The sequence below is a fragment of the Ixodes scapularis genome, unplaced genomic scaffold, assembly GCF_016920785.2.
Source record: "Ixodes scapularis isolate PalLabHiFi unplaced genomic scaffold, ASM1692078v2 PGA_scaffold2__306_contigs__length_199485367, whole genome shotgun sequence".
NCBI classification, from domain to species: Eukaryota; Metazoa; Arthropoda; class Arachnida; order Ixodida; family Ixodidae; genus Ixodes; species Ixodes scapularis.
The window spans coordinates 83,006,813-83,034,567 of record NW_024609857.1 but is presented as its reverse complement, the minus strand read 5'-3'; positions in this window follow the sequence as shown (position 1 = coordinate 83,034,567).

The following is a 27,755-nucleotide window of genomic DNA, read 5'->3' as shown; positions in this document are numbered from 1 at the left end:
TAAACGGGCTCCTTGCTTCTAAACAAAATTTTCAGCAAAAAAAAACATTACGCCATTTTCAAATTTTGGTTACGTCTAGTTTCAAAACTTAGGTACCTGGCGTAGGCGACTGTTACGCCACATTTTGGACGGAGAATGAGCGTAAGGCAATGCGCAGGTATTTGCTGCGAAAAAGAAATCATTTTAAATTAACTTTTGTGTGTGCCTGTGTGCGGGGAAGGGGGGGGGGGGGGGGGGGCTTGGAACGCTGTATGTCGCTCGTCCGCTTACATTGGTCATTGGCTTGCATAGCTACCGAAAACGTAAGGAACACGGACCTGGCTATTACCGAGCTTCTTACTGTCCCTTGGCAGCCAATCAGAGCACGGCATCAGCCGAATAGAAAGTCGACCAACAAATCACGGAGCGAGAAACGCCAACGTATTAATTCACGCCCGGTTTTTCTCAAGCTGGTCTATACAGAAATGCGTCGTTTTGGTTTCTTTTAAAAATGTCTGTGGTAGTTATTTTGACTTTACTTTGAAATGTAGAATGATTTCTTACTTTCTTGAATGTGCACGAATGTAAGAAATGGTTATCACTTGCTTTTGATGATATAGCGCCCCTCATTAGAACCAGGATCATGTTGTTTTTGCTTTAATCATTTAGCGACTACTAAAGTTGTCTATAACGGAAGATAGTATTTTCGGCGATTCACTTCCCGTCATACACTGAGCCGCCAAAACGTTAAGCCCACCCTCACACTGTGTTGAATGGGCGCGCCTACAGTTGAGGCGCACTAACCGCGTTATCTGCAAGCTTCCGATGCTGACGGTGGATGACGGCTGCCAGGGTTACTGGGGTATAGTTTTGTCGACTACGTGCGCCTTTCATGAGAAATGCTTCTGATTTAAGAGACTTTCATAAAGAGCAGATCATCGTGTTAAGAAAAAGTGCTAACCCTTTTGTTGCTTGGTTTTCTCACCGGAACCGGAATTGCCCAACGAGACAACGATTTATGTCACTGGGCTAGAATTGTGCTAAAATGGACTCAAAAAGGCGAATGGTGAATTCCAGTTAATGTCTTGGCCACCCTAACTCATCAGGCGTCACTCACATAGAACACATCACGGTTGTAATGAGACGTCAGTTCAGAGCTCACAAGTAACCTCTTCGTATTCTTGAAGTATTTCGCGTAGAAGCCCTGCCAAGATTGGTTGCCACTGTTTCGCGTGCCAAAAGTTGATGAACGCGGTATTAAGGGGGTGGTAATGTTTTGGCTGATTAGCGTATACGCAACCGACATTTAAGAAATTAAAGCTTGTCATTTAAGTACCTATCGAATAAATGCCTTCTTTGTTTGTCTCATCTGAAGCGGCAACACAATGAAGTTGAACGAACGAGTAGAGACAAGTACTTAATAAAAAAAACAAAAAAAAAACGACAGGCTCCATTCAGAGCTGGGAAAACAAAACGTGTTACGATTTATTGATTACTTAGAACGCAATTACTTTATTTTTACTAATTTGCCTTCGATCAGAAGCTATCCCAGGTCTCTTGCTCACCCGTGGAGTGGGTGCGCGTCACACTAACTGACGTCATATGACGTCAGGTCACACAATTTATGATGAATTTTCTCGATGTCACGTCACGTGACTTCACCATGTCACTAACCTATTTGTCCTAGTAGCGTTGGGTCTCATGTCGTGGTCTAATGTGAGGTAAGGTCACCTTACACCACGACTTCTAAAACAGAAGACATGACGTTTACAACGCGATGAAACCGTATTATGGGTCAACAGTAAGCATTGAGCAAAATCGAGGAAAGGAATTTGAAACGACCTCTGCAAGGTCCTATAATGCGTGGAATGCAGTTTCCGGCCCGACGGTTTCACTTGTCCGAAATACATTCAACAGTCGTTGCAATAGTCGCAACGGCATTCGTTACGGCAGTCGTTACTGTACTATACTTTTATCAATTATGAGGAAACTGTAATTGGTGTGTCATGTGACCAGTAAGGGGGGAAGGGAAGAATGGAAAGTGGAGGGGGGGGGGGGTAGGAGGATAAGGAAATGTAGAATGGAGGCAACTGGGGGGAGTAATGGGGAAAAGCGAGCAAAAAGGAGGCAGATGGGGAGGGAGAGAGAGCACTTCAGGGGTAGTGGGATCGGCATAGGGAGAGAGGAAAACAAGAAGAGATTGATGGTTAGAGGGAATGGTGAAAGGGAAGAGAGTACTGGGAGAGGGAGGGGAGTGACACGAAGGAGTTTTCTGCTCTAAATTTAGCAGAGTAAATGAATTAGTGTCACGTGACCAGGAATTAAAGGGAAGGGATGGACAGCAGCTACGTAGGAAAATGAGGGGAGGAATGGGAGAGAGAAAGGGCGAAGGAGGTAAGAAACGTAAAGTAGGTAGGAAGGGAGGTGGTGGGGGATGGGGAAGGCAACCTGGGATCAATATCATCTAGTGTTATTTAGGGGTTGTTAGGAGGGGAAAGGGATTTGGAGAGAAAGGGAGGGGGAAGGAGGAAAAAGGTGAATTTAGGGAATTGGTGTCTCAGGGGGCGTATATTTTCTCACTAAATATAGCGGGGAACTGAATTGTTGTACAGGTGACGTGACGCCAGTCACGCGACACCAATTTACCTCACTAAATCTAATGAGAAACCGAATTGGTGTATAATTCCCGTGACGTCAATTTTCCCCCAAACTTTGCTAGTCATCATCCCTCGCAGTTTATTTCTGACCGAAGTGACTATTTTTCTCAGTTAAAACTAAGCTTCGCACACCGAGCTGACTCTTTTTCGCGAAATTTAAATGAAGTTTTACACAGAGAGTTGAGTCTTCCCCTCAATTTGAATGAAGTTCCGCGCCACCACCTAGTTTTGCAGCTATGCACGTACTTTGATGTTCATAAGGGACTCGTCTTAAATGATTTGTGATTCGTTGTTTATATGAGAAACTATTACTGGGTACTTCAACAGCCCACACATCATTCTCCCCCACAACAAAAAGAAACCCGAATCCTTCATTTGATTGTCCAAAACGCTGTCACAGTATCCCTAAAATTTCCATAGCTGCTTAAGGGAGCTCTGCAACTATTTTAACGTTGAAAGAATTGGCATATTCTACTTTTGACATTGTTCATCTTGTCACAAAGGACAGAAAATACGGCTCCTTCTTTCGAGATGTTGCGATTCCGCCGCGTAATCGCGAGGCAAAAATTAGAATATTCCCCGACCTGCAGCCGCGAGCGGCGCCCATGAGACACAGGAGGCATGACGTCAATGGGGTGTCTTGTAGAAAGATTGCAAGTTGTGCGAATACCTGCTCGATAAAAGGTAACTTTTCTATAAATCTTGTCATTCCAACATAAATATAAATGCGTCGAAAACCTGGTAATCATCGACAAAACTTTTATTATACGGTGTTTCAGTGGCGCCATCAATCCTAGGTCTACAAAACCGCCAGCTCTCTCTGTTACCGCAAACAGCCGCCACAAGCCAGGGGGGGAAAGGGACAGGGTCGGACTGGTATGGCCAGACCCGGATGAGACTTTCCTCCTTTCACCATATTGTTCGCGCTGCACCCGCCAGCACGTGGTCACGCGGTCGCGAGCGGATCCGTTCTCGCTGCTCACTGATGGCTCTAGAGACAGAACTTTACCGGAACCCTGCACCTACCCCATCAACGTCACTGCGCACGTGACACGGAAGACGACGTACGAGTTGAGAGGGGCAAAAGCCTGAATCTTTTTTTGTTTTGTTTTTTTAAATAAAAACTAGGGTGTCCAGGCAAAATCTATTTTCTGTAGTTCGCTTCAAAAGTGTCAGGCATCAACTTCCGCAATTATTTAAGCAAAGCCGTGAAATTGTTGCACAGCTCCTTTAACACGCGCTCCTGTACCCTGCTTACCCAATCAGTCATTCCCTCTCTGCTATCCCCCTTTCCCGTCCCATCCTACCGAAGATGACAAGTGGCGTATTTATGGTTTATTTCCCGAAGTTTGGGCTCTGTGGAGGCAATTTGTGCGGCTGCAGCCGGGTGGCTGCTTCGCGTTCCAATTACCTCCGGGCCCGGAGGGCTTTCGTTCGAGGTGCTATGACTCGCGACCAGGGCAGCCACGAAATGGGAATCGACAAAATGGACCGATCAACGGGGACCGCCTCGCTAGTCGGCAACCAGTGAGGGCGCCGACATGTTTGACGTCATCCACGGCCACGACGGTATTCCTATGACGGAAAGCGGTCGGCATCACTGGGACGACCGCACCAGTTAGGGCACTCTCCCTAATAATAGCTACAACAAATACTTTGCCAAACTTTTTGTCGCGTCAAGAAAAAAAAATGCGCTTTATTGATGCGCTGCACGAAGCAGTACTCATGCACAAGACTTGGTTGTCAGAAAAAGAAACCACGCTTTTGGTGTTTGAAATGTGTACGTTAGGATTTAAAAAAAAAAAAAGAAACGGGAAGTTAATTAAAAATATGATTTAGATTTATCTTTATTCATTTCATGAAGGAGTAAATTATAATTGCTCGGCGAGACGCCGGACTTCTTTTACTATGGTTTTTAGATGAATGCGAGTATATGGGAAAACATTTACCTCTGCAAATATCAAGTAACTTCTGAGATGAACACACTTTTCATAGTTGGAATGGCTCTACAGGCTGCAGCCTTAAGGTTTTCTCTTCTGCATTGTGGGGGGTGGATGTCGCTATCTATCTTGGTGGACACTGAGTCGTATGTCAAGATAGCGAACCCTTCTGTATTGGCAAATCCAGTACTTCGGTGCGCCGGCGGGAGCTCTCTCTCTCTCGCGCGCGTCGCGCGGCTGCGCTACAAGGTAAACAGTGCGATGGGCATGCGTTTTCTGGAGCAGAAAGCGTCAACACCTAAAAGGATATTTGTGGCACTTTGTGCGCTCTCTCTAAAGAAAAAAAAAAAGCGGTGTGAAATATATTTTCGATAGCAGCCTTTTGCTACGTCCGCGATCTCCTCGCGTATTCCTAAACTACCTGGCAGAAACTTAGTGTACATAATTTATTTCTACCAAAAAAGATATGCGGTCTTCTGGTGTGGAACGTTCATGCGGTACGAATCAGTATGAAAGAAGTGTTCAAACTACAAAAATTAGTAAAAATGTAAGAGTGACTCGTCGTACTACATCGTATTCCAAACACAACATTGATAGACTGTGTTTGTTTTATTTAGCAGTAATCAATAGCTTCATGCTTACATTATATTAACCTTCTGTTGCAGGCACATATCGGTGCAATATTTCACTTGAAAACTATTTTAGAGCAAGGATACCTGAAAAAATATTTATTTACTTGAAATGGAGATTGTGCGGGTAAGGTCAATATACATAATGGGAAAAACATAAATCTCAAGTGATTGTGTTTGCTTTATGTTATTCCAATTATTTATCTGGTATTCATTTAGCAATTATTTTATTCATATCGGATTCATAGAAACACTTTCTTCATCCTACAGAAACCGACGCAGCCAAAAAGGGAGATCCCAGTATCATAACAGACAAGTACCTTGAATGAGATAAACTACGAGTGCTACTTTTATCATTAAAAGAGCTGTGCAACAATTTCAGGGCTTTGCTTAAACAATAGTGGAAGTTGATGCCTGACAGTTCTGCAGTGAAATACAGAAAGCAGATTTTGCCTGGATACCATACTTTTTATTTAAAAAAAAGTGAAAGCTGTTTACAACTCCCTGTAACGCCGAATTTGAGCGCAGCTCTTGAGGAGGAGGAGGGAAGGGTACGGGGGGGTGGGTGGGTCACGTGACCTTGGGGGTCACGTGACGATGCCGATGACGTCATGAGTGACGATGACGATGCGGATACCAATGATCCATTCAATGACCATCATCATCAGTGACGCCCATCATCACCAATGACCATCGTCATCAGTGACGATGGTCACGTGACCTTAGGAGTCACGTGACCTGTTGCATCTCCTCTGCATTGCTGCATCTCAGGTTGCATGCAACCTGTTGCATCTTTTCTGAAATGCTACATCTCAGGTTGCATGCAACCTGTTGCAACTACTTTAAGTTGCTGCATCTCAGGTTGCAGGCAACCTGTTGCATCTCCTCTAAGTTGCATGCAACGCTCGGTTACGCCGACGGCGACGGCGACGGCGACGCCGCTCAGGCTGGAAACGGGCCCCTAAGAGCTGCGCTCTAAAATGAAAAAGATCCAGGTTTTTGCCACCTCTCAACTTTTACATCGTCTTCCGGGTCACGTGCGCAGTGACGTCACTTGAGCAGGCGCAGGGTTCCGGAAAAGTTATCTCTTTAGAGCCATCAGCGAGCAGCGAGAACTCATCCGCTCGCGACCGCGTGACCACGTGCTGGCGGGCGCCCGCGAAATATACGGTGAAAGGAGGAAAGTCTCATCCGGGTCCGGCCATAGCCGTCCTTGCCCGTCCGGCGCTGTCCCCCTCCCCCTCCGGCTTCTGGCGGCTATTCGCGGTTTTGTCGACCTAGGGTAGATGGCGCCACTAAAACTCCGTATAATAAAGTTTTGTCGATGATACCAGGGTTTTGACGCATTTATATATATGTTGGAACGACAAGATTTATAGAAAAGTTACCTTTTATCGAGCAGGTATTCGCAAAACTTGCTATCTTTTTTACAACTACCCAAGAGACGTCACGCCGCTTGTTTCTCATGGCCGCCGCTCGTGGCTGCAGGTCGGGATATATTCCAAGTTTTGCCTGGCTATTACGCGGCGGAATCGCAACATTTCGATGAAAAGAGGTGTCTTTTCTGCCATTCGTGACACAGTGAACAATATCAAAAGCAGAAAATGCCTATTCTTTCAACGTTAAAATCGTTGCACAGCTCCTTTAAGGTAATCAAAGCGTATATTTCCTTATGTTAACTACTTGCATCTGTTTTGCTGCGTTGTAATTGATCTTGCCCTGCTTTTCTAATCACACTTGGTGACGTAGTTTACTGTACTCAACTCTGTTTAAAGCGGCATTTTTATTAGAGCACACAAAAAGAACAAACATTTGAATGTTTTGCACTGCACTGGGGACTGCGTACGAATACCTTTTATGTTGTATATGCTTTGCTTATTTTTCCACTTCCGTCAAAGACGCCTTCTTGGCATTCAGGGCTTTCAAACGAATAAAAACACAGCTAGTGTTTGTTTCCTTTATCAAACACGTTCTGCAATCTAATAGAGTTTCATGAACTGATTCAATCGCACTGCAATGTTACAAATTTCTTATGCTTTACTGCCGGATATTTATTTCATCAAATTAAAATTTAACGAGGTAATTACAAAAAGTCCGGCACTATTCCATTTAATAGCAATCATACAAAAAAAAACTCACGTCAGGGATTTAAATATCAACGTGTAGGCACTTTTCACATTTAATTTATCGAGCAATGCAATGTTCTAACTTACAGATAAGAACATCCGATTCACGAAAAGGAAAGAGGGACATTTAAGACAAACAGACAAGACAGGCTTTCGACTTTCAACAAAACGTTTTGTTGAAAGTCGAAAATGTTGTTGAAAATGTTGAAAGTCGAAAACAAAACGTTTTGTTGAAAGTCGAAAGCCTGTCTTGTCTGTTTGTCTTAAATGTCCCTCTTTCCTTATCGTGAATTAATAACCAACACGCTCAACCATCTACATTACAACATCCGATGGTTTACTAATTTATTTTTATCCGAATGTCTTCAAGACCCGTATGAAAATAACAAAGTTGAGTGGTTGGTTAGTTCTAAGCAGAAAATTGGTTTTATCGGGAATGGTGAGGATGTTATCGAAAAAAAGACCGTTCCAGTCGATGATATATTTTTTGGGTAGAGGTGAACTCTTATAGGCTGTGGATTTGTTCATCGGTCGAGCAATGCTGCATGAGTGGTCTAGTCTTGAAGAAACAGGTGACTGGAATAGGGGTAGACAGTTTTAAGAAAGGAGGGTAACACACTTTATGAAGGAGGCAGAGCTAGTGGAGTCTTGCGAGTTGCACAATTACTCCCATTTCTCTAGTGTCTCGGCATTTCTGAGACACTAGACAAATGAGACTAACTGGAAAAAATGAAGTGAGCTGCACAACATATGACGGATTCAAATCTGTTACATACAACAGATTGATTGGGATAGAGAATTATAAAGCGTATTCTAGTTTAGGTAAAACAAGGGTGGTGTAAATTACCATTTTGAGGTTGAGTTGTGAAGGAAAACGAAGCAATTTTAAATTACTAAATTTATTATAAATAAGCAAGACAGCGGTAAGCTGAGGATATCACTTTGTCAAGATGAATATCTGAAGATGGTATTTTACGTTAAATTGACGTTAAGATATTTGTACTGGTTATTTGACTAAAGGGTGGTGTCTTTAAGCGTTAATGTTGTCTTGAGTGGGAAATAGAGCACGTGAAACATTTGTGCATGTGCTTATTAATATTCAAAGAAATCTGAGAGGTACGCGAGGTCAGCAATTTTGCTGCCTTTTTTCAGTGAGAGTTGTCATTACATACGATTTTTTATTATTATTCAGTAAACAATGCATTCATCCGAAAAAGGGTGAACTAAGATATAATGTGAAAAGAGAGGTAACTAATATATATTAAGATGAGGAGGGTCAGATACCGTTTCTTTTGGAACGCCGGAAGTGACGAGGTTTAGACGGGAGGCTGCGTTGAGAAGGAAAGCCAACTGAGAGTAATGAGAAGATAAGTTTCAATCCCCTTTAAAACAAAGGGTCTAGTTTTAGTGAACATAACTTAAACAGAACGCGAGTACGTGACATTTTGTTGAAAGCTTTGGCGGAATTGAAGAAAACAGTGTCAGTAGGTAGGACATAGTCGACATTTCAACAAGACGTTAGTAAATAGGTGAGTAATCTAGAATGGCTTCAGCATCATATCGAAACCAAGCACAGTCGTAAGAAATATGAGCGTGAACACCCCATTTGCCTTTTTCTATAATTGCAGTCTCAACAACCTGCATAATTTCTCAGAGTCCGTAACCTAAATCTTGAGCTGCCGCTTTAGCTTAGATCAGAACTACCTCAAGGGACACTGCAATGCAATTTTTTTTAATGAGAATTAATGGGACATGTACACTCGTAATATTTTTTCCACGACAAAGAATTGTTCACGCAATATTAACGCCATTACACACAATTTAGTTGTTGGTCACGGCACGCTCTCAGCCCCTCCCACAGATCAGTGGCCCCGCATATTATACTACTGAATAGATTTGGCTGCTCGGCTGCTCGCCTGAACACTCTAACAACCCCAGTGACTCCCTTTTGCAACATCCGGTGCTTCTAGTCTGGCATCTGACACCATCTGCTTTACATTATTTCGCATTTTAATGTACCGTAGGAAAGTCTACAAGCGCGAGCTCCTTGCTCTAGAGCACATTTCGGAGGCACAAGCTCTCATGCATTAAGAGCAGCTGGCCACACTATGAGCTCGCGCTTCTAGCCTTCGCTGCGATAGAACATAATGTGAAACAAGGTATAGTTTTGCGAGCAGACATGGCGGCAGTCTCTGGCATCGTCTGTAACTTTACCAGCGCCTCTCGTTATCTGCAACGCCCATAGGACGCGGACATGTACGCCGGGCGTAGGCGTCCGTTTTCGCCTTCGTCCGCCTGCTATTTTACCCCCGCCTAAAAAGTTTTACAACGCTCGGAAGACTCCACCAGGGAAGCGGCGTTCTAGCTTTCCGTCGTGCACGAGAGAAGATTCAATATAAGTGTCTGTCAGCGTTTGTCGATATGCGGTAAACAGCAACCGGGAGGACTAAACACACAAAACAAAATATGCATTAATCTCAGTTTTTATATTCTTGATATTATTGTTTTCACATGGCGTTCATGAGCAAGGAGAGTGAGCATCATGACCAACGAAGTAGAGGGGCTTGGAGCGATAAACTAGTATCCCGTTTACCAAGCAAAAGTGACCCCCCGCTGGCTGCCGCCAAGTTGTACTATTTTGACCCCTAGACACGTGACCGTACTAAATCCTAAGGTGTATGTGCAAAACTGAGCAGAGGTTTGTATTGCGATCAGTTAAAAACTGTGATACACTATTTTTCATTACCTTTAGTCCCAGAGAGCAGTGTCTAACTTAGATAAAAACCCGAAATACAGCATCATGGCTGACAGCATCTAAGGGAGCCATTGCACAGCTTCCCTAGTTTGCGTCCTAAAACTACATTTTCCACTTCAAACAAACGAAACATAACTTATCTCGTCGATAGTGTTATTAAAGACCAATAGAAATTATGTGTGCACGGTATTATGTTCGAATCTAGACGTAAATGTATAAGGTCACGTGTGTTCAAAAATGGGCAACATAGGGGGAGGCCCGGAGGGGGGGGGGGGGTTCACTTTTAGCTGGCAGTTTATCGCTTTAAGCCACTCTACCTTATTTATGATGATAACGCACAATAAAACGTGACCTAAAATATTCCCTTTCGCAGGCCAGGTGCACTGCAAAACTTGAGAGCTACTTGCTTTTCGAAGCGAAATGGCGAAAACATAAACAAGTGTACATGGAACCAAACGCCTGCTTAGCTCCAGCCAAATGGCTCGCAAATTCTTACCTGTGTAGCTATCGTTTCGGTATTAAACTATGGTTGCCATTACAACCGTTGCACGATTCACAAAGCCGTGGGGCCCCTTTCACGAGAAGCAATATTCTTCATGCAGCACCAACAAGAGCAAAGGAACAAATCAAGCAAGAACCAGCAACATAGTTAACGTGGGACGGTACGCTTAGGTCATTCCCGTTACGAACCCAAGCACCCGCACACCGCATCCGGAGGCGGGTACTTGTTGCACTTGTCTGCTGCACACTAGATCTGTTGAGGACATCTTGCTCCAAACACCACAGTGAACGCAGAACGACTTGCACTTATACAAACAAACGAACACGAGCTACGATGGTTGAACACGCGGAAACCGCCGGTAGCCATGTCAGTTATCCTTTGAAGTCGAAGCGGAAAGGCCATCTCAGCATATTTTTGAAGACAATAATGGCACTATCTAGACTTTTTTTAATAATAAAAATATTGTAGATATTAATACTATTACGGCACGAACGAACAATCTTACAACGACTATTTCACACGTCAACCATCTCTCTTACCAATGAGAGCCAAGAAAAGGTGCTTAATTTCGCAAGCACCTGGTGAGGCCTATCGATACGTCTTGCTTTGTTGTACTGTGATGAAAACACTACAAAACCTACATAGAATGAGGTTTTGGCACCACCGGTATAAAATTGTAGGTAATCTAGATATTTTTCCACCAATGCTGAAAACTTCTGCTGAAACACAAGAGCTTTACTCATTTCTTATAAGATTTTGCTAGTGAGCAGTCGAAAGAAACTTTTACAGCACTCCATGGAGGAATGCTCTCGACCTTTGTAATCATGTTATTCTCAGGTATTTTAAGCTGCGGGAAAGTTGAAATATTTTGAAGCCTAAAGCTAAATGGTCGCACAATGCTCGGCTTGTTTTTAAAAAAAAGTCGTAAGAGACAAGAAGTCTGTACACAGCTAAAGGTGCGATGTGCAGGGTCAGATTTAACTTTTATCCACAAAACCCAGGGTAAGATATTGTCTCCTCTTTCCTAAAAAAATTTATGAATATCTGCAAGCAAGCTCATTACAGGCGAAGTCTGAAAACCTACTGTAGAAAGTCGAAGGCCAAGGTGATGGACAGGAACTAGGATTTTTAGAACAGATTCCCGTCCTGATCCATACAAAATTGCACCATAGTCCAGACGGGAGCGAACCCGGTCATTGTATTATCGGATGAGACATCGCCTGTCAGACACCCGAGACATGTGGGAAAGTACTTTGAGTATATTAGACGCTTGCAGGCACTTCTTCTTCAGTTCTTTGTTGTGGGCCAAAAACAAAAGTTTTTTGTCAAAAAACAACTCATAAAAATTTGTGCTCTTGCTTTGTCGGTACAGATATACGACTAAGTTGTAAACTGGGCTCAAGTGACCGGTCACGCCGCACTGAAAAGGGCACGCGCACTGTCTTTTCAGGAAAAACTCTAAACACATTTTCGTCTGCCCATTTACTCATTTTATTTATAGAGACATGCAGTTGGAGCTAGCAACTTGGAAGTTGCAGGAAGGAAAGGAAATTTGCACATCGTCTACATATAACGAATAGGAGACAGATGGTGGTATCACTCCAGTCAGGCTGTTTATCTTCACTGCAAACAGAGTACCGCTCAATACACCCCCTAGGGGACTCCATTTTCTTGAAGAAAAATATCACAGAGCATGGAGCCAAACCTAACCTGAAAAGTTCGGTTAGTAAGAAAATATTCTATGCAACGCAACATTCGGCCCCGGATGCTATATATGTGTAAGTCCTTAAGAATCCCATAGCGCCAAGTAGTGTCGTAAGCCTTCTCTAGGTCGAAGAATACCGACACACAGTGCTGTCGATGTACAAAAACTTCACGTATAAAAGTTTGCAGGCGAACAAAATAAACTAAAGTTGAGCGACCCATTCTCAATCCACACTGATTCGTATCTAAAATTTTTTCAGCCTCCAAAAAGTGCAGTAGTCGCCTATTTATCAAGCTCTCGTAAGTTTTCCCGAGACAACTGGTCAGCGCCATGGGATGATAACTCGTAGGCATTGAAGAATCTTTACCGGTATCAGCAAGGGAACTATATGCGCACGTTTCCAGCACTGAGGAAGAACAGAAGCTCCCCACAAATGGTTAAAAAAAATCAACATATGTCCTAGGGATTCACGGGACGAGTGCCGCAACATTTCATATTTATTTCTGTCAGGTCCAGGTGCAAATTCCTTCTTTGTTGCAAGGGCCACCTCAAGTTCATATAATATGAAAAGCTGGTTATATTCTAGAGCATCCGATCCAGACATAGGAATTGGCTGCTTTTCCGCTATAGCCCTGAATTATTATTATTTTTTTTTTAATTTAGCAGTGTAACTGGATGAAGTGGAAACTTCTTGAAAGTAATTTGCAAGAAATTTGCCTGGCCTTTTAACGTTGGCACAGCTGAGGGTACAAGAGGTATCCTAAAAGAAAGATAATTTCCCCGAACCTTTCTCACACGGTCCCACACCTATTTCGAAGTAACAAAACTGTTTACCTTGGAAACATACTTCATCCACCAGCTCCGTTTGGCCTGCAACCTTGTCCAACAAGCCGTTGCTTTGCCTTTTTTTTTTCATTCGATCTTGTTCCTGGTACTTGGGTAGCGACAAAAAGTGCCCCAGGCTTGTTCTGGGACTTACGTGTGGCAGTACACTCTTTTTTCCACCAAGGCTTGCACCGCTTCGGAGGATTCCGTGATGTTTGTGGAATAGAAATATATGTTGCATTTATGATTCGGTCAGTGATGTACCAGGTTGCATTCTCAGGCGACATAGATAAAAACTAGGTAAAGTACCGCTTCCAACGCAAAAAGAGCCCAGTCCGCCTTATCCAACTTCCACGTAAGGATGCTGGTTGGAAGAGAAGGGAGTGATGCCATACTTTCTAAAATCACAGAAAAATGGCCACTTCCAAAGGAATTGTCTAAAACCGTCTATGAAAATCATGGAAGTAAAGATGGTGATGAAAGAGACCAATCTATGGAGGTGAAAGTATTATGAGATCCACTAAAGAAGTTGGATCGCTTCCATTTAAAAGGCAAAGGCCAGATGATAACAAAATCGATCAATGACCCTACCACGGCAGTCTTGGCGGGCACTGCCCTACATGAGGTGGTGCGCATTACAATCTCCTCAAATTAAAAAAAAAAAAGGTTGTGGAAGCTGGCTAACGAGTCCTTGAAGGTCCTGTAGATGCAGTGGAATATTTGGTGGCAGGTAGATTGAAACCAGTGTAATAAGGCGGTCGAGAAGAACACGAAATGCCACTACCTCCGGTGAGGTCGGGAGAGGAACTGGAGCACAGGCTAAACCGCTCTGGACAACAACAGCCACTCCACCAGACAAGTTGCTAGATGATGCACTGTCCTTTCTGAAAACTTGATGGCGCCGTAAAACTTTGGCATTCGTGTCCCTAAGATGAGTCTCCTACAGGCATATGGCCACAGGTCGAAGGTCATCGAGAAAAAAATTTATGTCATCAATATTTGAAAAAAGGCCGCAAAAATTCCACTGCATGATGGTATATTTTTTGCCATTTAGAGAGGAAAAATATATATATACGAAAAGCTAATTGAAAGAAGTGTTAAGGTTTAATATCTATCTTTACACGTGGCGTGCTCTGCTTTTTGGGGGGGTCTTTCTGCCTCCGAGTGGGGTCACTGGCGGCAGAAAGGGAGGACTCTGATCCTGAGAGGGGAGCACCCTCCTTGGACCTGGGCCCACTTTCATTCATGGGCTCGCCTGTTGCTGCCGGCAGCTGACCCTTGGAGGTCGACTGCTTCGGCGACTCCTCGGGCTTCCTCTGGGGAGCAGAGGTGTGAGGGGGTTGACCTCGGCACTTAGGGGTTCAAGTGCCAGGTGGAGCAGGCGGTGTCAGCACTGCCACGGGGTGGATGCTGAAGAGGCACATCCACCTTGCGATTCGGGAGCGGTGCCATTGGCAGCGCTCCCGAGGACGAAGAAGACCCCGACGGGAGACGCAGGTCGTCCGTAGACGTCCGTGTTCCTGTCGAAACCATTGGCCGTACCGGTCCCCTGCCTACGGCTTGGGCATAAGGGCCTTTGGAAGCAAAGGCGAAGCGCTTCTTTGCATCAGCGTATGAAATGTTTTCGGTAAACTTCAAGTTCAGGATTTCTTTTGCTTGTTTCTATAATGGGCTAGATCGGAAGTACGCTGGATGTTTACCGTTACAGTTAGCACACTAGGGATCATTCTCGCACACATCAGCGACGTGCTCCTTGCTGGAACACTTGGCGCAAGTGTCACTTCCTCGACAGTTCCGTGACCCATGGCCAAACCACTGGCACTTAAAACACCGCTGAGGGTTTGGCAATAGGGGCGGACGCGGCACTGAAGATATCCTGCCTTTACAACTTTAGGAAGTGAGGTTGACTCAAATGTTAGGATGATGGATTTGGTCTTGCGTTCAACAGCATCGCGGCGGAGGGTAATACGCCCGGCAGCAATTAATCCCTGCGTAGAAAGGCCCTCAACTATTTCGGTTCCTAACTCTCGAGCAGATCGTCTTCTGAGATCACCCCCTGAATTGTATTAACTGTTCTATGAGGAGTGACAGTGACTTTGTTATCAGTCACGTAGTTTCGTTCTAATAGTGAATCACTTTGTTGCTTATTGTTTATCGCTACTTGGAGCTAACCAGATGCCATCGTTTTTGCGTTGTAGTTATTTCCAATCACTCTTTCGAGAACTTTTGAGACGAGGAAAAAGGACAACATACCAAGCGGGTTTTCACCCTCTGAGTCTATAACGAGAAACTTCGGGAACTTTCGAAAATATGCTAATGTTTTTTTCTATGCGTAGTGCTTCGGTGCGGACACTTTGCGGGGCCCGATCAAAAGTTTTCTTTTTGTTTTATTTGCTTGAAAACCCATATAAATGGGAGACAAATTCAGCGCCCCGGGTGCACCGCCCACCACGGAGCCCAACAAGGGGGTAGGTAATGTGCCATAGCAAGAAAGGCTCGGCTGACAGAATTACTCTACCAGTGCTGCCCGGGCACTATACCCTAGTGTGGTTGCAGGGACAGGACCTGTTTCCACTCAAGATCGGCCCCTGCCGCCTAAGAAGGAGAAAAAGGAAGGAAGAGGGTGTAAAAGAAAAGAGAAAGAAGTGGAAATAAAAGTGAAAGAAGAAAAAAGAGGGTAGGACAGGCGACTGACTGAATCATCCTGGTCGGGCCAAGCCAGGAACTCCGTCTGCGAGAGGCTGGGGCCGAAGCGGTATATTGCCTCGCCTGGGGGACTCCGAAGGGTCCAAACGTACCCCGGGCTCAGCTCAACCACCAGGATCCCCATTCTACCCGGACACGGGTTAAGCCACGCACAGCCAGACGTGGGTGGGCGAACCCATATGGCTCGGGGTTCGCAGTGACGCCACTCACCAAGCACCTACTAAAGCGGGTGCCCCCTGCGTGCGGGTATGGTGGCCGACGTGGCTGGGGTCCGTGGTGACGCAACTGACCAAGCACCTAGCACATAATGTGCATAAGGCCCCTGCGGGGCTCGAGGCACGTGGAGACACCACCGTCAAAACACTTGCCTTCACAGGTGCCCCCCTGCGGGGAATACCATGTGGGTCCAAAGGTTTTCAAAGTACGTTGGAGAATTTGCACAAAAAAACCCGTCCCAGCACTCGAGAAACACGTGCTCTACAGCCTCCGGTTTCTTACACAAAAAACAATTCACCCCTATGCGACAAACGAACCTTTCCCCTCCAAAAATGTCTTAACCGGCAGCACTCTGGTGTGCAGTTTAAAGAAAAAAAGATTTCAGCATGAAGGCACTGCCATTCTCTTCAGGCGCTGACGCACGTTTTGACCCGAACCCGCACAATACAGTAATCTATATAACAGAACAGGGAGAGTGACATCAACAAGATCTCTATACAATCCTTTCCACGGCACTTAACTTAAATACTCCATGGAAAAACGAGTGACCGACAGTCAAACTGTCGGTCACTCGTTTTTCCACAAGTGGAGTCTGACTGGAGTTTGACCGACAGTCAAACTCCAGTCAGACTCCACTTGTCGGCTTTCTGATGGTTTCCTGGTGGCAGTCGGCCGCCGCGAAATGCCATCAAGATGTCTTCGTGGCGATTCTGATTGTACATCGATTGTCTCTGACTGTACGTCAAAAAGCCTTGACGTGCAGACAAACGTACGGTCAAAGGACGTAAAGTTCGTTCGGATACCACTATTTCGTCAAATCTATGAATACCAAAAATGATCTATGCACAAGAAAACGATTTCGGGACGTGAGCCCATAAAACCGCTGATGTTAGATATATGACACGCAGCCGACCGACAACCTTGATCAGAAGCCCGCCGAAACGGCGAACACGCCACTTCGCTTCGCCCATAGAGGCTTCGCCGAGCTTTCATGAACGATCGCTCTCGACTCGTTTTGTTTGCCCGCTTGCTCCAACTTGTCGATCCTGCCCGGGCTCTACGATGTCTTATGTTTTAGTAGAATTTCTACTCTACAAGACCCAGCCTGTTGTGAGTTCCGACGATGTAAGGGACTTTAGCGGTGTAGTTGAAGACGACAAGGTGTACCAGGTCTACTGGGCCGGAGACGCGCGAACAAAAGGATTGTTCTACGACGCGAAAGTACTCTACATGGCAGGTGAGTAGAACTGAAGTACGGCGAGTGATGTACGAGTGCTTTGCATAACATGCTGAAGGCTTAACTGCATTTGCAGCCGAAGCATCTCGTATAAAACGAATGATCAAATCGACTTTCTAAAGCGATGGCATAGCATAGAGGTTAAGGTGTCCGATTTGTACGCAAGTGGTCGCGGGTTCGATCTGCTTTTGTTTTCTCAGACATTTTGTTTTATCGAGGCATCTGGCGATATTTATGAGTGCGTATAGCTTTACTCTTATATAAATGCTGCCCTTGTTGATGAAATTCCCTTAGCAGTGGCAGTCAGACGTCATTTGATGGACCATCAGATGACGTCTGATGGTCCATCACGTTCCACCCAGGCTGCTGACTGGCAGTCAGTGTCCCAAATTACGTATCTTGATGGAATTTTCAATAGGGTCCCTAAATGAAAATGGCAAAAACTCTGTGTATTTTTGGTACGTTGACGCGCGAGCAGTGTAACATTTGATATACATGCCAAAATTTGCTGACAAAAAAAACAAATCGCACACCGTGGAGCGTGCAAACACTGACAAATCCCTGCTTTTCCATCTTTCGGCTTTGTCGCGCTGCTCTGCCGCCTGATTTCTCCAGGAAGCCTCACTATCACGGTAATTTTTGTAAAAAAACACCTAGGCGTTTCCTTAAGAATAGAGCCACAACTGCAGCTGATCTTTATAAACTTCTACAGAAAAATGTTTCTTGGGAGTGGAAAGGCAAGCACCAGGAGGCTTTCCGGAAACTAAAGCGGCTGGTCAAGGAGTCCACAGTTTTGGCCCACTATGACGAAAACAAGCCGTTGCTGCTCTCTTGTGACGCATCGCCGTATGGTGTGGGAGCAGCACTTGTACAGGAAGATGACTTGAAACGTGAAGCCCCAGTTGCCTTCGCGTCAAGACCATTGGGAGCTGCAGAAAAGAATTATTCCCAGCTCGACAAGGAAGGGTTGGCCATTGTGTACGCCGTACACAATGGCCAACCCTGGCATCACAACGACCTGTGATGCCAGTGTTGTGTTTGTGCCGACAACAGCAACACCACCGAATAATAACTGGTTTTATTCGGTGAAGGCCATCAGTGGCCGCTTGTCCTGCTGCCACTCGAAAGTCCCTTCACGCGCTCTCTTGAGCCGCAGACCTGCTGTGTTTAAAGCACTGCATTTGCCTGATTTCAACTTGCTATTGATGGAAACTGTTGTTCATAGGCATTTTTGGGATAGTCAATTTAAAGTTCCATATGTACCTTCTCGTATTCTTAGACCCAAAGAGCGTTACCGGATACCTCGATGTTCGACAAGGTTTGGAAAAAGAGCTCGGAGTTACTATGTACCAGCATTTATGAACAAACTACCTTCTAGTATTCTAAATTTAAGAACAAAATACAAGCTCAAGAAAGCCCTGAGAAATTTTAGATCGTAAACTGCTCACTAGTTTGCTTTTGTTATTCTCAATTTTTTTGTGCGGATTTTATTTACATGTTTCCTTTTGCAAACGGCATGGTTTCACTGATTTTAAGACGCTGCCAGTCAAGCCCAATGTGGCTTAGGCAGGTCAGACTTAACATATGTTATGTTCATTTGCAATAAAATTATTATTATTATTATTATTATTATGTTTTCAAACACAATGGGCACTGAGTCCCATTCACCATGCCAGAGGCCAAGACATTCCTCCCAGTTTACCGAACAACCGCAATATTTGTAGCAAAGTTTAGCAGCTTTCAGTGACTCGATTATGCTGCCTTTATCTACACAACAAATGGCAATGTCATCAGCATATCTCAATACACACAGTTCATTCAACAGTAGTTGAAAACCGTGAATGATTTGCCTATTAAGAATATTCCTACAAAAAGATCCACTAAAAATTCAGACAAGAAGGGTGGACAAAGGGCACCTCTGGCGAACAGCACGATGGACTGGAATACGTTCACAAACAGATTTGTTTACTATAAGATTAGTTGTGCACCCTTTATACGCCACATTCACGCCAACAAGAAAGACAGAGCCTAATTTACATGTTCCAGGAGATTAAAAAAAAAGCTCGTGCGACACCTGGTCTAAAGCTTTTTCCAGGTTAATCTGGAGTATTGCGACCACACGAGATATACAATCACAGCATTCCAGCACACGTCTAGCGACATGTGTATTTGACAGAATTGACCGTCATTTTATTCCACTTCTGGTGCGATCTAACCACATCCTGGAAACTGACTGTAATTTCTTGGCCGGGATTTTTATTAAAATTTTATAATCGACATTTGTTAGAAAAATGGGGCGATAAGCCGATACTTGTCTCAATTTAGTTCTACCATCAGTTTTCGAGATAGGAACCGCGTGAGAGTGTGAAGAAGAGGATGGTAGCATTTTTTAGTTGTACGCTTCACTGAATACCTGACTTATCAAAGACTTATTTCACGCTTAAACACCTTGTGGAAGGACGCACTGAGGCCATCTGGGCCAGGCGATTTCCCCGCATTTAATTCGTCTATTGCCCTCTCAATCTCACTCACAGTAATTGCTTCTTCTCTCCTTGACGCTACATTGTCATTCAAACGCGGTAGAAAGCACAATTCTTTTTTGAAATGACCTAAGTCTACAGGACGATAAAGAAACAACAAGTTTTTATAAAAATCACTAAAGGCGAGGTCTATTTCCGCGGGTTCACTCGTCACCACCCCGCTCCTCTCAATTTGTGCTATCTCAATGCGAGAAGCATATTTCTTTTCCATCCCGAGTGCTCTCTTTGTTGGCGCTTCGCCCAGCAACATTTTTTCTTCTGCTCGCACCCGTTCTTTATCTAAGATTTCAAGCTGAGCTTTGACGGTGCAGATATTATGTTTGAATTCCCCGGGCGTACGGCTTTCCTCAGCAATTAAAACCTTAAGTGTGATGGACAGAAATTCCTCCTGTTTTCTTTCACTATTCTGAATAGCACTTCCTCAAAACATTGCTATCATTTTAACTTCTTGTTTGAAAGTATCCCATTTTGCAGCATGATTACTTTCATGTTCTTCCATTAACTTCTCGATTCTATCTTTGACAGCCTTTACAAAAGATCTATCGTCCAAAAGTTTACTAATTAACTTCCACAGCTCCCAAGAAAACTTCTTTCCCTTTCCCTTGGTTTTACCAAGAGTGAAAGAAACCAGACAATGATCATTAAATGAAACAAGCGTTACACAGTAGCTGGAGAATAAAGGCATCGGCTCTAAGGAAATATACAACCTGTCCACACGGGCGTGACTAAATCCTTGAAAATGAGTAAAGCGACCGTTCAAAGCATCCCCCAAGACTTCACCAACATCCTCTAACCCATACTCATTCACTATATAGTTTATAATACTGGTACAAGCATCTCTGAAAAGCGTTACACTACATTTATTTCGCGCGGAGCACGCACAGTGGAAATCCCCAACGCATATCGTCTTACGGTCAGTGTCAAAATAAGAACTAATAAACTTGAAAAATACCTTCCGCTTTTCAGCGTTGTTATGCGCATAAAAACAAGTTATGCGCCACACTAGACCCGAAAAAGAAAGGTCGCAGACAATCAACCATTCGGCATCACAGGTGGTGACTGCCTGCACCACTGCCTCTAAACTCTGCCGCACAAGCAAGACGCACCCCGCCGACGTCCCTACAGCGTTGCAAACGCACGCGTCGTAGCGTGCCCTGAAAGGCCTCAGCATGCACTCGGTCTGATCCGCCCCCTCGAACTTAGTCTCCTCTAAGGCTACAACGTCGAGGTCGTAATCAACGACGAGGCGGTATGCTTGTCTCTGCCATCGGCGGTCCACGAGTCCTCACACGACGAGGATCGCTAGACGCACAGGCCGTTCAAAAGAGACCATGTGCTATCGGGACCAGACCCAGCGTACGGGGCTTACCTTCGTCGTCGTTTTACAGGATGGTCCACTCGCACAGCAGTTCCCTGAAAGAGTTTCACCCGAACATTTGGTGACAAGGACCGCAGCCAACCGTCCTCGCCTTTCCCGCCCTCCACCAACCTCCACTTGCGCTCCAGCTGGCGCAGCCGTCGGTCCTGAGAAGACTCCGTGTCGTCAACGAAAGGTCGCTTTGCAGACCCTGACACAAGGTCCAGCTCTGGTGTAGTAGGGTCTGCGTCAGGAGCCGGCGCTTTGCCTGCCTCGTCGTTTCCAGAAGGCGTCGCTGACTGGATCTCGTCCGCCGGTGGAGGAGCGGGGGCCTCGGTCGACGGACCCGCAGGAGGCGATGGGCTCACCATCGCAGGGACGGTGCCCGGCGCGTCATCCTTCTTCGCCCGCTCGGTCGTGGGTTCTACGGGCCCTGCCACTTCTGTCTGCTCTTCATCCATGAGGTGGTCAGTGTTGTCGTCACTGGCACCTTGTCCCGCAGCTCGGGTGTACAGTCGGGGAACAAAAGTCTCCAGGATGCGCGAGCTGCGACTGAAACGAATTGCTCTGCCATCTGCTGGCGGGTCGCCTGGTTTTGAGATCACACAAAGCGCATGCGTGTCCTACCTCTTACACGTTACATGTAAGCGGATCTTAAATCTAGCGGGCACTAAACAGTGAAACCACCTTGGGACTTATGATACGAAGCCATTTTAACAAAAGAAGTTACAAAAATGCCTTTGAAGTCGGAATTGCCGCGTCCAATGAGTTTCTTTAAACCTGTTGTCACGAGTTAATTTCAGAAATTTCTGCCAACTGTGCCTTCCAGATATAATTAAACACCGTGTTAGTAAGAAATTTCAAGGAAGTACACACAAGATACAGTATTAAGTAAAACATGTTCATACCTTTATTCTTGAAATAATTACTGGGCCACGTCCAGCTTTCACGTGGAAAGCAATCTCTACAGATCCTGGAAAATAAAACAAGAAAATGTGGTATGTGATTTGGTTCTGAACAGAATGTGATGACAGAATAAACCTCCCGATTGCTGCAAACTATGAGTTACATAAGGAGTGCTTGAAGTCTGTCGCCAGTTTACGGGGTCCCTACAAAAAGGGGGGAGGGCGGGGGGTTCTGACAAAATGTATTAGCTGCAATTAAAATAAAACCCACTGCTGACTCTGTCCCCGCCGTACCTGCAACCCTCAAATCGCTAATCCACAAATGTCACATCCCAGGGCCCGTTTGCTCGAAGCCGGTTAACTTAAACCGCGGTTAAGCCCTTCCCTACTAGGTACCTACAAGTACCTAGAAAGTTTGACGAGGGCTGGATGAGCGATAGCTCCGTGTTTTATTATGGGGTGGTAGCTGGTGTCACCTACTGGCTGTAGCGACTATACGTGGCTTCCGTGGAAAGGTTCCCGAAATAGGGGGACCCAAAAAATGCGCGCTGCCTGGTTTTCGCGACGCAGCGCGGCATACATTTGAGCTTCAGAAACAATTTTTATTGCTCGTGGTACAGATAATCGGCAAGGTAAAACTAAATTAACCCTTGTTTGAAAATTTTCTAAATATTTGGCTGCATGAAGTGAAGAAAAGCCTCGTTAAAATTTCCTTGCAAGTTCGAAAAAGGACGACGAAGTTGAGTCCTAGAAACAATGAGAAAGAAGTGAGCAGTGAAAGGCGTGCGGTACACCGGCAGCATGGTTGGCCAGCATGTAGGAACCGTATATAACACCATCATAAATTGAAAAACCTGAAACTCGGCTCCACTGAAAATTGACCTAGTAGTAAATTACCCGAACATCGAGAAGAACGCTGGAAGTGCAATTCTACGATCCGCGCGCGCTGGCCTTCCACTTATAAAAGATTTGAAGTAAACAATCATAATAAATCTTTGACGAACGCGCGTGCATGGCAAAATTTGTTTTAGGCGTTTTGCTTCAGAACAGTTATTACTGCAGACGCTAGCAGGTGCAGCGCGTGTAACTACACTCGTAGCATGCACCTCGGTGCTTTTTAAATTTAGCAAAAGGTCTATGGGAACGCTCTCTGCTTTTGTGTGCTATCAATACCCGGCCGATTGGGTCAAGGCAATCCACTTTCCAAAGACGTTGCCATGCCGACAACTATCGCGTTCATTTAGGCTTAGGAATGGCCAGAGTCAAAAGTCTATCTAAAAAAACTGCGGCGAGGTCATTGCTCATGCTTTGCGTTTTAAGTGAGGTAAAGCAACGCGAAAACCTCCTGCACCATTCATTGCTGACTCACTCGCCCGCTACTGCAGCTACTACGACGTATTATTTCCAAAGCGAGCGGCGCTCACTCACCGGGGCACCGCCATGTTTCCCCACCGTACTCACTCTGCCGGTCACGCGACCCGAAATTCCCCCTCGTAGGGAAATCCGGTTAACCGCGGTTAGTTAACCAGCTTCGAGCAAACGGGCCCTGAAAACAAGCTATTTTATTGCAAGATATGATTTTGATTTCACTAATGCTGGGGCTGTGGAGGAGGGTCTCAGACCATCCGTTAAAATCAGTGGGGGGTCCGAGACCCCCTGAGACCCCCTAGACTTTAAGCCCTGCATATAATTGTAGTGCAGGAACCTCAGCTTAATTCTGGCAGACGCTAGACAGTGAAACCAACTTGTGACTTATACTACGAAACCATGCCAGCAAGGGAAGTTTGAAAAATGCCTTTGAAGATGCAGTTGCCGCATTCAATAAGTTTCTTCAAGCCTGCTGTTACAAGTTAATTTGAGATGTTACTGCCAAGTGCATCTTCAGGGATAAACAGGTGCTTGAACACCGTGTTAGTAAGAAATTTCAAGGAAGTGCTCGCAAGGTGCAGTAGGGAGTAAAACACGTGCGTACCTTTATTCCCGAGAATTAATTAGTGGGTCACGTCCAGCCTTCATGTGGAAGGAAATCTTCATAACTTCCACAGAAATCGAGTCCACATGAACAACTACAAAACCTGGAGAAAAAAAAAGAAGGTGGAATGTGATTAGGTTTTAAATAGAATGCGATGACAAACTAACCCTCCAGATATCTGTAAACTATGACTTACACGTAAGTGCACTGCAGCTGCCGGTGTGATTTAACAAAGTGCACCTCCCAGAGATAAACAGATTCTTGAACACCGTGTTAGTAAGAAATTTTGAGGAAGCGCGCACAAGATACAGTAGAGAGTAAAACACGTGCCTACCTTCATTCTTGAGAATTAATAAGTGGGTCACGTGCAGCTTTCATGTGGAAGGTAATCACCATAACTTCCAGAGCAATAAAGTCCATATGAACAACTACAGAACCTGGAAAAAAAAATGTGGAATGTGGTTAGGTTCTGAATAGAATGCGATGACAAACTAAACCTCTCGATATCTGCAAACTATGAGTTACACGTAAGTGCATGGCAGGTGTCATTGTGATTTAAGAAAGCTGTAAACCCAAATGAAATTACTTGAAGGGGGCATGGACACAGAAATTAGGCAAGTTAGAGTATTTGTTACATGGCAGCATGTATTGGACATACACGAAACATTTCAGAATATTTAAAACTCCAATAATTACAAAATTATTTTTTTTAATGTTCGTCATTTTTATCTGGTGACCAGAATACCTTGACACAACTCCTACTATGGCGACGGCAGCTCGTCCATAAACCACGTGACTCTGATTGAGACGTTGAACACTATCTCTTTCGTTGTTCTCTACCCGCGTTCTCCACGCTACGCATGTCCATTACTCAGGCTCTGTACCTGTTTCTTCCGCTGCCGTCTCCCTCCAAAAGTGACGTTGAATTCGAAGGAGCAAGCTGTGCCAGATATTCCAACTGCCCAATACTTGGGAGGGAAAAGTGGGGTAAAGGAGCACGTTGGGGCGAGGGACGCCTGGGCGCCTTCTGAACCATGCCAGGAAGTGCATACAAGAGATCAACGAGTGGCACCGCCTCGCCGCTTGCGACTGACTAGGGACACTAAAGGCACAAAGCATATGTCGTCACCGACGCCTGCAAACATGGTTGGCTCGCTGAATGGGTGGATCCGAGGGTCCCGCAACTAATTAGAATTTTTATGTGAAACTAATGCATTCTTTGATCAACGAATTTGGCAGTTTTATAGTAACATGTAATGGGCTTCAGTGACATACTTAGATTTAATTTTTTTTCATTGCTAAAAAGTTTAGTGCCAGTTGAATGCTAAAATAATTTCAACAGCTTTTTTTGTTTTACACGTACACATAAATAGTTTATGTGTACGCAAAATTATGCTTAATCTGTTTAGTATGTTATTATTGCCGCTACAAATTCTTGTCCCTCCCCCCCCCCATAATGCATTCCACGAGAGTGCCCTTGAGGGTAATGAACTTGAACTGAAGTAACTCCCATGAAACATAGTGTGGATTTTTATGCTGCTCCAACAACCAAAACAGAGCCACAAGTGGTCCTACTTGTCAATATAATTAGGATAAAAATCCATGGTGACTAAAATGGTAGTTTGGTTTGTTGACACGTCACAAAGAAAACATAAAAAAACAGGTAGGGATAGAAGTGACTCGGCAAACGAAAGGATCACTCTCAGGGGAGGTTTGCTACCAGGAATTAAAAATAAAACACAAAACATAGAAGACAGCTTAAATCATGTGGCACCACCTACCCCACATGGATATCAGTTTGTGTATTGACCAAAGAAAGGGAGCGAAAAAAAAAACGTTGAAAGAGGAGACATTTCCGGGTGCATTGTGTGGTGAGAACAATATATGATTCGCTTTTGTATAGCCTATGCAGGCCAAGCAAAGCCCTACACCAAAGACAGCCCTCGGTGTCGTCTGAACTTTTGGCAGTACAGTTACCACATGCGGTTGCATGACAGAGTTCAATAAGATCAGATAACTGCAGACTATCATTATAGAATCCCAAGGATATGTGGAAGCTGGTGAAATTTCGGCTCGTGACAACGACAACTGCTTCCTTATCCGGTCCATCTCTTTGTCAGAAAAGGATCTTGATTACCTTCAACCAATAAACAAAAGCAAGCATCCTCAGCATTCGCATAAGGTAGGTGGCACAGGGTGATTACTTGTTGTGTAGTACGTACCATAGAAATAATCCAGAGATGCAAATGGTGAACTGTGAGCTTAGAAATAATGTGTCACTTCCGTCTTTTTTTCCTGGTTCTTTGAAAATCAAATTAATTACAATCTTTCTCATTTGAGCCACTTATATACAATTGAAAATGGAGGGAACCAGAACCAGAGGATGTTAATCTTGCGTACAATACATTTTTGGGGGAGGTTACAACTATCTACAATCGTCATTTTCCTTGGAAAACCTTGAAAGTGTCTAAAAAGATCCGCAAGGCGTGGATAACGCCTGAATTGTTGACGAAAACTGAGAAACAAAATATGCTATACCAGAAATTCTTTAAAACTAGAGAACCGTCTCAGCTTTTAAGTTTTAAAATATATCGAAATCAAGTAACAAAAATACTATGGAAAGCTAAGAGAGTGTATCACACAAACTATTTTCAGGCGCAATCTACACGTGCGGATGTTATCTGGAGGAAATTAAACTCCGTTTTAAATCGCGTTCCAAATCGGCAGTCCATAGATAGCATTGTCCATGAAGGGGTGCACTTGGATGGTTGTTCTTTAGCTAACACTTTCAGTGACTACTTTGCGGTCTTAGTTAGTGACAATACTACTACAGATGCGTTTCGTAGTTACTTAGAGTATAGAAATAACCATTCTATTTTTCTTTAACCCGTCACAAGTTCCGAGGTTTTCTCCGTTTTTATGCATCTGAAAAAAACAGTAGTTGTGACTGTGATAACTTGCAAATTCGACCTATAAAATACATACTTGACTTAGTAGCATCTTGTTTGTGTAACATTTTTAATCTGTCCTTAACAACGGGGTTATTTCCTGAAAAGATGCAGATGGCGAAAGCTGCAGTGTTACATAAAAAGGGTGAAAAAAATATTCTCAGCAACCATCGACCCCTTTCTATCCACCCGTTATTCTCCAAAGGCCTAGAAAAAATAATACATACTCGTTTAGTTCAATTTTCTGATAAGCATAACCTGCTGACTCCCGCCCAATTTGGCTTTAGGAAAGGTCGATCCACCGAATTAGCATTACTAGAGCAAAAAGAATATATTTTAAAAGAATTCGAGGAAAAAAGCAGGTTCTAGGTGTATTCGTGGACTTCACGAAAGCCTTTGTTTTTATCAACCGTAACATCTTAAAAAATTTGAGCTTGATGGTGTCCGCGGGTTGCCTTTAGAACTTCTACGTTCCTACTTGCGACACCGTCGCCATTATGTTTCTATTGGCCAGTTTTCTTCCGGCGTTAAACCTATTCACTCAGGCGTCCCACAGGGGAGCATTCTTGGACCGTTTCTTTTTAATATGTACATAATAACATTGTAAACATAAGTTCTGCAAAATTTATCATATATGCCAATGACAGTAGCATATTCTTTTCTTCGGATAATAGCGATGATCTTATCACAATCGCCAATGACACTCTGTGCAAACTTGGGGCATGGGCAAAAGATAACTGCTTAAAAATTAATACC